Here is a 12900-nt window from a genome sequence, read left to right as displayed (position 1 = left end):
CTAAAATCCTTCTCAGCCCCCCTGAAAATCTGTAACTTTGCAATCAGCACGTGTTTTAAACAGCTGCGGCCACAATGCTGTGTTTGTTTGAAGCACAGGGCACTTTGGTGGCTTCACCAGTAAAGACTGTCTAAAGCGTGAGCCCGTAGCATTGGATTGTGGGCTGTGAAGGAGCATATCATTGGTTTGACCCACTGAACGTATATGCCTCATTTATTCAAGCGCATATCAGCGAGCGGCTTTTGACCGATTGTAGCAGAGAGGCATGTTGCTGGTTTAGTTCAGTAATCTCATTTAACAAGGAGAGAAAGGGGCTGGATTAATTAAGAGAACAAGTGACAAATGACATTACAATGATATCAGGATGTAATTAAAACCTGTAATTACTTACAGGCTATATTACCATTTTTGTATACCGTGAGGATCATGCACAGCAGTTCATAAAATGATTTATTGCCATTTGCGGGAAAAGTGCTTATGATATTTAAACACTGACAAAATCTCTTTTTTAAAGTATAATTAGACTTCTTTCGTTAGTGAACATTTCTGTGCTTTATCACTGGATTAATGACCCAAAAACACATAAAAGACATTCATTTGTAGCCACCTACTGGTGTAAAAGATTGATTTACAAAAATGGTTACTAAACAAATATGTGAACAAGTCTACATGAAAATGAACTAATCTACAGTACATGTGTATTTATATTAATTATATATGTGTTTTATATACAGTATATTACTAGGGTTATTCTGTTGAAATTAAAATCTCTTTTTCGGTGTTGAACGAACTCAAAAGACTTGAATCACGAGTTTATGACATACAGAGTTAATTCACTCCACTAAAGAACGATCAAGCTATATGTAACTTTTATTGCAATAATATGATTTTCTGGTGTTTGATATAACTTTAATCTATAGAACTTGCAAAATTGTTGATTTCCTATAATAAACACTTAATAAATAGAAAATAAATAAATAAAAATCTTTGAATGGTTCTTTAAATGGTTTCAGTTTTTTAACTTTATAAGCGTTTAATATAGAAAATGACAATATTCTAAATGTACATTAGCTGGCGATCTTGAATGATGTAAACATAGTAAAAAAAACCACTATCTACTGTATGCTAAAGAGTGGAATATATTAAATGTGCACCTCTAATAGTGTTACTGGGGGCTGAGCCCCCCTGAGACCAAAATCCTAGAATCGCCCCTGGTATGTGATATTTATTTTCGGTTTATTTGTCCTGAAGTTAAAAGTGAAAACACAACATACGGTATAAGAAACACCAACATAATCATCAAAGACGTGCTTGCTATATTTCTAGTTGTATTCTACTCTTTAAGAGCTTTTTAATGACGTATGACACAAGGCTATTTGATGAGTTTAATGTTTTTACTGATTGCAATAATATGCACCGTGCAACATTTTTTAGATACATTATTAAAATGTAACACAAAGGGTTAATAAGCAAAAATGTACGGCAGGAATTGATTGGATGGTGTAAAGGGTCTCTGTATGATGTTTTGATGAATTATTATGAAGATAAACACGTTTATTTATTTGGTGCACTGATAAAATGTGCTCAATAAACCATTCGCTTTTCATATGAATTATTCTGATGACAGTAATGAAGCAGGTGTTTATTTTGCTTAGTTCTTAATAATCCACGAATAATCTTTTAACTGGACTTCATATGCCCCACATATTTATTATATCTCTGTCTGCATTAACATTAATACTTTAAACCTTTCAGAATTGTGGAGGATTTCATTGTAAAACTGTATGATCAACACACTTCTGTTTGGCTTGTCATCTGTCTAATCTGATTATGTGGACAGCTACTTTCTCTCTAAGAGTTCAGTGTTTTATACACAGTAAGAGGTGACCAGCACATGGGGAATATGGCTACTGTAAAAGAAGAGTTGTACCCGAGAAAGATTTTGGATTACATGGATTCTTGGTGTCGAAGGCAAAGACACCCTTGGATATGATGGTGTTTGTTTGCTTTATTCTTCACCCTGTTCAGCTGTGATTTGAACATGTAGGACACTGAGTTTAAGAACAGTATCTGGGTAGTTGACAAAAAGACATGAACCCTCTTTCATAGTAGTTTGGGTGGAGTTTAGCATGTCACATGTTCTCCTAATATTAGTATATGCTTCCTGTTCAGGATCTAATTCCTACAATTCTTTTTAAGATTTCATTTTTTATAATGATAGATTATTGTTGCAGAAAGGTTGTGTAACAACCAAATAAGAACTTATATCTAATGGTTATTTTTTATTATTTTTTTCTCCTTTATACTCATAATCTAACATGATCCTAACTCTATATTAATTAAAATTCTAAACAAAAAAGATATGGCAACATTCATTCATGAATTTATTCTTTTATAAAAGTCCTCTGATTACAACAGAACTTCAGAGCACAACAGGGCTAATGGCACACCTTAAGGAAAATATGCTTTTTTGGCTGGTCACAAAGTGTATCGAGATTGAAAAAATAAATGTCTTTTTATATTGATGGAGCAACATGATTAATGTGAAAAGAAATAATAATGGAATTAAAATTATTCTTTTTAAAAAAGGTGGTGAAAAGCCTTTAACCCCACACATGGTTATAGTAATATCATGTAAACATATGGACAATAGTTACAGCAAGAAGCATTTTTGAGAAACAAATTAAGATAACTACCTCAGAAAAGGGTTAAAGGGACAGTTCACCTTGAAAGGTAAATTCTCTCATCATTTACTCACCCTCATGCCGTTCCAGATGTGTATGACTTTCTTTCATCTGCAGAACATAAATGAAGATTTTTAGAAGAATATTTCAGCTCTGTAGGTCCATACAATGCAAGTGAATGGTAACCAGAACTTTGAAGCTCCAAAAAGCACATAAAGGCAGCATAAAAGTAATCCATAAGACTCCTGTGGTTTAATCCATGTCTTCAGAAGTGAAATGATAGGTATGGGTGAGAAATTAGACAAATTAAGTCCTTTTTTTCCTGACTAGTAGGTGGCGATATGCACGAAGAATGTGAAACACCAAAAACAAAAGAAGAAGAAAGTGAAAGTGGAGATTTATAGTAAAAAAGACTTGAATAGTGTTAAAGTTCTCATGATGTAAAAACACATTTCATTCATTTACTGTGCAAAGGCAGTTAACCCTTAAATGCACAGGTGATTTGACAAACATTATTAGATACTCGTGTCTTTAGCGACCCGGCATGTATATGAAACAGTGGCCAGCTGGTAGATAACTGTGCAATGTGTATAAACCTCACTCTCCTGACCTCAAGAGGTGCACTAGTGACTGATGCTAGAGGCTGTATCCTTTAGCGTCCTTGTTAGCACGCCCGCCTCCCATGCCGGAGACGCTGCTTCAAATCCCGTATGAAGCGGGTAGAGTAGGAGCGTCACAGTGGTGCCGTGACCCGGATGGGAGTGAGGTTTAGGGGGGTGAGTGTAACGGTGGCCAGCTGATAGATAGCTGTGCAATGTGTATAAACCTCACTCCCCTGACCTCAAGAGGTGCACTAGCAACTGATGCTAAAGGCTTTAGCCTCTTTGTTAGCGCACCCACCTCCCATGCCAGAGATGCCAGTTCGACTCCTGTACGGAGCGGGTAGAACAGGAGCGTCACATATATCTATCACAAATGGATCTACAAAATACCCAGATAGTGTAAATTTGAATTTCCAAACATTTTCGAGACAATTAGAATATAATAGAAAATAATTTATTCTGATATACTTTGATGTTTTATTTTTCATATATCAAAGAGATGATGCAACAAATATAGAACAGGATTCATCACTTCATTCACTACCACACTAAAATGTCATGAGATGCAACTGGCTGTCAAACACATATTGAGCTACACATGACATATACTTTACACATAAGCTACACATAAGTATTTTCTCAGGCACTTATTGAGTATAAATAGATGCACAACTTATATAATTTCAGTAGTACACACAAATAACAATAATCATACTGTTCATGTGTTAAACTTGCTATAGTTTACTTCCATGTTGTTTCAATGTCAAATCAAGCCAATCACTGAAACATCAGCACCACCTTGAGTAAGAAATAACATGTATAATATGTGTGTACATGGCATGCATATTATATACAGATAATTCACCATTGTTGCACAGAAAATCAATGTGATATAGTACTCATTTGTCTTGTAATATCAAAGAAATATACCTGTATATCCTGTGATGGTAAACATATATAGATTAGAAATAATCATAAAAATATTATTAAAAAACAAACACACTATTACATATCTCAGGTCTTTAATGACCCTATACACTATGTAATTAAGCAGTTATTAATGTTTTTTTTTTTTTTTTTTAACTATTCAGAAGAGAAAGGTTGAAGAATACTAAAGAGGTGAGGAACAAGGGGTGAAATGAAGTCCCGGGTCACTAATGACCCGAAGTATGCTTTAAAGGGTTAAAAAGTCTCTATGGGGTACAAGCACAAAATAGAGACATATTTCAACACTTAAAAATGAGAGAAAAAAAAAAGGTCAAATCATGCTAGGGGTCAGAAACGTTCCCTTTATTGACCAGTAATGTCCTGTCAAAATGATTCTATTCAACAAAAATGTGTTGAATTTGGATGACTAATGTCACCCAATATTTACAGTACAGTAAAGTTTCTGGTAAGTACTGTTCTTAGTCACAGAACAGATTCATATGACGTTTATGTATCGTTTGTAAATATTTTTTTCCCCCTTTTTATCTTTTCAAGTGGTTTACAGTAACACAGAGACGTCGACAGTGTTTCTCACTCAATCCAGTCCAAAGTCCTTATATCACTCCATTCAGTACAGTTCCAGAACCATCTACCTGTGCTGGCATTACCTGACTGATGCTGTGCGGTGAGACAACCCTCTTTACAAACTGTGCATTCAAACTCTGTTTTATTGATCATGTTGTCTGATAGAAGTTTCACCAAAATAATACATGAAAAGTGAAACGGGATATTTAATAAGAACAGGCGTAGGGCGGGACTTGATTCTATCCATGAGGAGTTGATTAGACAGAAGTGTCTATATGTGACAGGTCTTGATGACTTCAGCGGAAAAAGAAAGCTGTTTCAGAGAGGAGCAAGTTAATACTTTTTACTTGGAATAACATGCACAGATGAATCATTCACAATAAGACAAGGAACATATAATAAGTAAATAGATTCATTTTATCAGTATCTAAATGTAAGCGTCAACTGGCAGACTTGAAAAGCACCTCATCTCTGAATAAACTCTATTTTTCCATCAGAGAGGGAAAGAACCAGTATGTGAAAGCTTTTGGAATAAACTCCAAAGACCTGTTTGAAGCCCTGTACAGGCGAGAGATTCAACAATAATGATTTTTATTTTGAGGGAATTTGAGCTGTCGGGTCGGATTTGGCGCGAAATCACAGGCATACGTCATTCGTCCTTGTGTGTTTACGTCATATCCGTAAGCTGAGAAAGAAGATCCGGCTGTGTCATGAGAAGTGTGAAGCGAGTGTGACTGCTGTTCAATCAGTCCAGTGTTTCAGGAGTCAGGACAGCAGCGGGGTGAAATCACTCTCCTAATGGACTGAACTGTTTTTTTACTGTTTCCCAAAGTTTTTTTTACCTGCTATACTGCTTGGATATGATGTCTAGTAGGGTTGTTAAAGCTTATATTGTTTGTCATGCTTTAATGAATCGAACATTACTCATGTGTACCGATCGTAATGTATTTATAAGTTTAGTTTTTTTCAGTGAAGTTACTGTTACATGTTCACTAATATTCATGATGTTTGAGTATTTTATAGCATTCCTGCAGTTTCAAGATTGTCAAATTGTGTCTCTAAATGTGTGTGCCGCTGTTTTCTTAGCCTATTTTTTTCTCTTTCTTCAGTCACAGAAATGCACTGTTGTTGTCACTTTACATTGTCCTTGTAGGAGAAAAATGAACAATTATTATTATTAGGATTCCTCCGTTAGGAGGAAACCTATTGTTTTTGTTAGTATTCTTCTTATTATTATTATTCCTGTAGCTCTAAATTGCCCAATAACTCAAGATCTCCTTGGTAAAAAGTTTTGAAATTTGGTACATTGATACTACATGCCATGAGTAACTACCACACCAAAAATGGCCCATGTGAGCCTATAGGTGGCCCTACAGGCCACACCCCAAATTTCCATTTTCAAAGTGATGCCATTTCCACCCCATAAATCCCAAAAAACCTGGTATATAAGCCTCATTTCTCATGCGGAACAAAAAAGCCTCTAGAACCCATAAAGTCCGTCATGATGGATTTTCCTGTACATTTAAAATTTGGGAAAACCTACAAAAATCTACTCCTCCTGAACCATAGCTCCAAATGACTTGAAACTCAGTATGTATGTGTAGGATACATGTCTTTCAATTTTATATTTAGCAAAAAATGGATTAAATGAATATAATCCAAAACGGCTGAAAGGTGCATATTTATGTAAATGTTCACATGTCCATAAATCGAACGCCATTTTGACGGATGGTTTTTCAAACGTAACAGGCTTCAAGGTGACATCACTCTGTACTACTCTGCCAAATTTCACCTTGATATGTGAAAATATGATGGAATTAGAGCCAAATCTGTCCCAAGCTAATAAACGGGTCTCTGCTTATATCAATATTTCCACTATAAATATTTTACTATTATGCGAGTATACTCTTGTCCAATGGTAATGCTACAAAATCAGCCATTGCTACAATTGCTTTGAAATGTTGTGTACATATGTGAGGTACATGTCCCTACCATGTCAATTTTTAAATAATTTGCAGTTTTGAAGAGGAATCCGCATTGCTGCTTGCAGCTATATTTATTATTATTATTATTTTTGCCTGATGAAGACATAATGGTCTAAACGTTGCTAATAAAGTATTTTTGGAGCAATAAATCCGTGTACGGACACTTGCAATTTGATCCTTTTAGCAGATGTTTAAACTGACCTAAAATCCATTATAGGTACAAGGTGGTTCCCCATGAATGTATATGTTCATCTTAAGTTGTTTATTATGTACCGATTTCATAGCACACTAATGTTTATTCATTTATTTAGCATGTAACCATCTCTCTGTTGTAGCTTCCAAATAAACGATTAAAAATATATTATTGTAATTGTTATATTGCGTATTATTTTCATGTTTAATAAAGTATTACATCATTATTAAATTCTCATTTTGCATTTTTATATTACAGTCTTTTATTGTTTGCCGTGCATAGACCTGCTGTTGTAGTATTACGGTTCACTTGCATTGTCCACTGAGACTTTAGATTGTAATGTAAAAATAAAGTTGGACTTATGTCAGTCAGTTCACGCGTTTCGCCTCTTAAATTGATATGTGTAATACAATACAAACATTCATGTGTATTGTGCAGTGGATAAAATGCTTTAATTGAGTGTTGTTTATCTGCCTCAAAGTAAGCAATATATCGGTTACACTGTACATTTTTAAGTGAATAACGTCATATCAACATGAAAATAGCTCGTCATGACTCTAAATCCTCAAACCATGAGATTCATCCACCAGAAGAGCAAGTGCAGAATCACGACTGACGTAAAGTTATCCTCCGCAAGTAACTTGCAGTTTTATGCTTCAACCACTAGAGGGACAAAAGTTGCATACTGTAGCTTTAAAAAAGCATAAATGGAGGTTCCAGTGAGACACTTACAATGGAAGTCAATGGGGTCAATTTTTGGAGGGTTTAAAGGCAGAAATGTGAAGCTTATAATATTATAAAAGCACACATTCATTCTTCTGTTAAAACATGTGTGTAAAGTTAAATCGCCATTTTTACGGTCGTTTTAGGGTTTTCATCGTTATGTCGTCATGGCAACGAAGTTGTAAATTGGCTATACCTTTACACAGATGCGGTTAGTAAGTGATTTTATCACACTAAAATCATGTTAACACACACATTGTTTATGTCTTGTGTCTATACTTTTGAAACAGTGAGTATTTTAATGTTTATGGTTTATTGACCCCATTGACTTCCATTGTATGTGTCTCACTGGAACACAGATTTAAAGAAAAGGAGGGACGGGTCGAAATACATTTTTGTGTTAATCAACATTATGCACAAATGCTGTCGAATGAGCTTAACTTGTATTGAACCCGGAACATTCCTTTAAGAACACAGTCTTGTACCTGTGTGTACTTTTGTTTGCATTTTGACTGCACAAAGGCGACAAAACATGTGAATGTTTGTCTGCATGTTTTCTGCAGCGGCACACGTTCATGCTTCAATAGAAAAACCATCGGCCTGCTGGCGTGTTCATGTTCAGTCTGCCTTTGAATTCACCCTCTAGGTCAAGCTCTCCAGAGACAAAAACATGCTACTGAGCGAGCGCACACTTTCAAAACATCTTCAGTGCCGAGAGCATCTGCAGAACTGTCCATATGAGGATTTGTAAACGGCAGTGTTCTCTGTGAGGTTATTTCACAAGCTGCGGAGGAGTCGCTGAGGAATCATTGGCCACTGCCACCCGCAGGTCATCTCTTATACAAAGAGCTTGACGTTTGGGTCCTTGAAAGTGACATTGCAAATTGGATCAAACTCAGCATGGGTTACAAGATGTTTTTTTAGCGGGCATTCCCTGTTTGCAAACCCCTTACTCTTATCAAATCTACATTAACTTAACTCATACCCTTATAACAATGTCAGTGAAGTGCGATTCACAATAGAGCTTTTGGTGCAGGCCTTCATTTGTTTGACATTGAAGTTCAGTTTGGTTCTCCAGATATGGTTCGCAATTAAAGCAAATGTATTCAGTCCTAACTCACAGAAGTGAACCGCTATTGGTGACGTATAATTAGCATTTTTGCATGCTCCTGGTCACACTTATTGTCCTATAATTCCTAACTGTCTTATGAGAGCTGCTCATATTCTTCTCACTGTCTCTTGAAAATGTTTGAGAAAATGAAACCATTCCAGGTCTTCTGGTTTGAGCTGGTCTGCTGTGTGTTTTTTCAGGTGGTCAATTGGAGGATTTGTTTCTTTTAAAGCTGCAGTTAAAGTCGGCATGAAACGGAAGTTGCGACACACTTCCGTATTGTGATGTATTTTCGAGTGAAACTGCTAATCGAACAAGAAAAAAATGTGGGGCGGGGATCTGAGTTTATCCATTGGTTGTTGATTGGAGTGTGAAAATATTGCCGTTGTATAGCAGAATGGAGGCAGATGTGAATGTACATTTGCATTGGACACACACACCCCTACCCTACGTTGAAAAAAGAGTGAGTAAAAGATAACCATATTTTAACGTTTTGAATCACAATACACTAAATAGAAAGGAAAAAAAAACACTCGTGCTGTGCATCCCAAGATAACTGCATTCAAAAATATCAATAAACTCCAGAGGCATCTGAAGCATTGTATTCATTGTTGATCATCTCAGCAATTCAGCCGTGAAATGTCTCGAACACAACCGAGAATTTGCCGTTATTCCTCCTCATTCAAGATGTAAATTCAAGCCAGCTGACCCATAACCAAGGAAGTTTGGGTTAAGGAACGATAGTTTTGAAGGAATACAGACGAAAATACACCTTGCCATCTTCCCCAACATGTGATTGATGCTTCGTTCAACTCTACGCGAGGTTGTGGTATTTATAAGAAAGGGGCGGGGCTTAAGCTGACTAAATGGTTGGAAAAGTCCTGCATATGTCACCAGTAGGGTTGCCACTTTTGAAGTTTTAAAATAAGGGACACTTCAATGGGGTGGGGGGATCATGGCCCCTAACCACATCCTCCACAGTTTCAGCAATAAATGCATTGAGTTAATATGCATTATTAATGGGACCTGGGTAGCTCAGTGGTAAAGCGCTGGCTACCACCCCTGGAGTTCGCTAGTTCGCAAGTTCGAATCCAGGGCGTGCTGAGTGACTCCAGCCAGGTCTCCTAATTGGCCCGGTTGCTAGGGAGGGTAGAGTCACATGGGGTTACCTCCTTGTGGTCGCTATAATGTGGTTCTTGCTCTCGCTGGGGCGTGTGGTGAGTTGTGCGTGGATGGCGTGGATCCTCCACAAGTGCTATGTCTCTGTGGCAATGCGCTCAACAAGCCACGTGATAAGATGCACGGATTAACGGTCTCAGACGTAGAGGCAATTGAGATTTGTCCTCCATCACCCGGATTGAGGCGAATCACTACGCAACCACGAGGACTTAGAGCACACTGGGAATTGGGCATGCCAAATTGGGGAGAAAAAAAAAAGAAGAAGAAAAAAAGACAGAGCATGTTTCAGTTTCTTCATTTTACATTTCTATGGGGCATTTAAACCTTTATGGAGCATTTGAATTTTTTTTCGGAATAAAGTCTTAACCAGTTAATAACCTTAATCACTGATGTGGATATAAATGCTGTCAACTTTAAAAGACGGATAGGTGAGCTCCAACGTGAAATCACTTCAGGTCAGGTTTATGCTATAAATAAACACATGGGAATCACGTGTGAATTGTGAGATACATTAACAAAGACATTTCAAGAAGTGGAACGTGTATATGATGTCGTATCTTAATGCTACACTTGATAAGCTCCAGACGCGCATAATTAACAGAGACTGCAAACAGAGTCGAGTCGCACATCCGGGCACATCCCTATATCATACACTACAAGTCTTGCGATTTTCCAGTAGCTTTCCTTTTCATTCAGGATTGCCGTAACCTCTTATGCAATATCTTTTAATCTACATGATCTAGCCCTAAATAATTTCTTGCAGCTCACATTTTAATTCATGTTCTCAGCTACTTGTGTCTATTCTTCACAACATCACTGTAAGATCTGTGGTTTTATTTAAATTGCAGCGATTTTGTTTTCTAATTCTTGATTGCAGAAAGCTTGTTTTAACATTTCACTGCAGCTTTCCTAAATCATAATTTCGCAGCCACCTCTTATGTCATTTAATTCAGGACTAATTCAGCAGCAAGATTTGATGTGATCTAGCAGCAAACGTTTGGGCTAGTGTCTTTTATACTTGATTTCGCAACAAGCTTGCTTTTATTCGAAATTCTCTGTAAGCTCTTGTTTTAATTCATGACTGCACAGTTTTGTGCTGTGTGAATGGGCTTAATTTGTTTTCATAACTCCTTTAGGCTGGGTAAATGCATTTATCATATGATTCAAATTATATTTGCTCAGGTGGTGCTGGGGCTTTTTTCTCTCTCTCTTTATCAGCTTGTACGGTAAAGTCTGCTTTGGCCATGACACATAGAAGCACATCTTAATAAGGTAAGCCTTAGCCAAATCTGGCACACATCGCTATCTTAGGTCATTTAGTTCATTAGCTTTACGCCATTTTGGCCTGCGGCCCAGGCACACCTAGCTAGCATACACTCGGTGCACATGGCTCTTCGGAGCAGCAGCAGTACACACGTCTTGGCGATAGATCTGCTTGGTTGGGGGGGTTTGTGTTTTGTATTTACGTGTTATGTGTTTGTGCAGCTTCCCTGCTTTGTTGGGGATTGTTTATGTCTATGTGTGCAGCAGCATGTAACACATGCTTGATGCAGCATATCTTGCGTTTTGTCTCATTGTGCAGCAGCAGCATGTCCACATGCTAACTCCGTATGTATGTATTTTTATTGCAGTAGCCAGTCTTCGTACTTGCTCTGCAGCAGCAGCGTAGCAGATCTAGTCTGCCAAAACCTATCCTCATGTCACATGTCTCAGTGCGGCAGAAGTTTAACCTTCAAATGACAGTCTAGAGTCTTGTGAACAGTATCCAGTCGGTTTTTATTCTTTTAAATTATGCGTTGTGTATAGCAAAGCCAAAATACAACATCCACGCATGTGGACGTGGGGTCGCACAAGGTGTCCTAGAAATGTTTTTATTTGAATTCTAGACAAATTTTATACATTTGTATTTTTAAATTGCAGATTTTTATTTTTTTTAATTAGCTGTACATATTCAGACTATAGAATTCCACTTTCAAATGTTTAGATTAGGAAGAAATTAAAATTGTAAACAAACTAGGTCAAGCAAAGCTGGGTTATTTACTTGTGCCATCCAGTGGTCAGCTTATTAAGAAATTAATAATGGCCAAGATTATTAAATGCTGTAAAAGTTTGCCCATTGTAGTTCATGTTTGCTATAAAGTAAACATACAAACTTAATTTAAAGTGTTACCACATAAAACACACAAGAAACTTAAGAAACAAAGGAAAATGAATGACTTTATACTGTCTGAAAACACTTTGATCAGCATAAAAACACTTTATCGTCCATGTAGAAGCAATGTTTGAGTACAGTAATGGATACAATGATTTTACTACAATGTGAATGTGCCGCATGTCTGTTTGGTCAGTGCCACGCTGACCACTGGGTGGCACAATAACCCAGTTTTGCTTAACCTTTTGGCATAGTTTGTTTTAAACTGCAATTCTGTAATCTGAATTTTTACAGCTCCACCTCTAAAAAAAAAAAAAAAAAATCTGCTTTTTAAACATCTGTTTTATTAAATGTCACATGTCTAGAATTCAAATTAACACATTTCAAAATCCTATCCTTTTGAGCTCTTTACAGTAGTGTTTACTCCAAATGGACTCTCAGTGATCGGATCATAAAATATTTTGGACTCCATGTACTCAAAGAGCAAACCTGCCAGAAATTGAGCTGCGGGGCAATTTGAGGGTAAATGACAAATGAATCCACAAGATGGAGCTGTAAAACTTCAGGATATAGACATACAAACCCTTCAACATACACACACATGCTGAGGTAGTGTAGAAATGTTCATTACTGAAGATGCTGAAATTATACTTTATCTCTGCTCACATATCATATTATTAAAATCACACCTCTCCATACAGTTCTCAATTGTCCCAAGACTGCCATGTCATTTCAATATGACTTTCAACCCCGTATGAA

General features: G+C 36.8%; 1 protein-coding gene and 1 pseudogene across 1 annotated transcript in view; one reads left to right on the top strand and one right to left on the bottom strand.

The window, feature by feature from the left end:
• Window positions 1-12900, bottom strand: part of LOC127446978 (neuroligin-4, X-linked-like) — a 760753-nt gene that overhangs the window by 389721 nt on the left and 358132 nt on the right. The gene's annotated exons all lie outside the window — the stretch shown is intronic.
• LOC127447617 (acetylserotonin O-methyltransferase-like) overlaps window positions 4637-12900 on the top strand; it is an 18691-nt pseudogene continuing 10427 nt past the window's right edge.

Source organism: Myxocyprinus asiaticus, chromosome 10 (genome assembly GCF_019703515.2).
Source record: "Myxocyprinus asiaticus isolate MX2 ecotype Aquarium Trade chromosome 10, UBuf_Myxa_2, whole genome shotgun sequence".
Taxonomy (NCBI): Eukaryota; Metazoa; Chordata; class Actinopteri; order Cypriniformes; family Catostomidae; genus Myxocyprinus; species Myxocyprinus asiaticus.
This window is presented reverse-complemented; position numbering and strand designations above follow the sequence as displayed.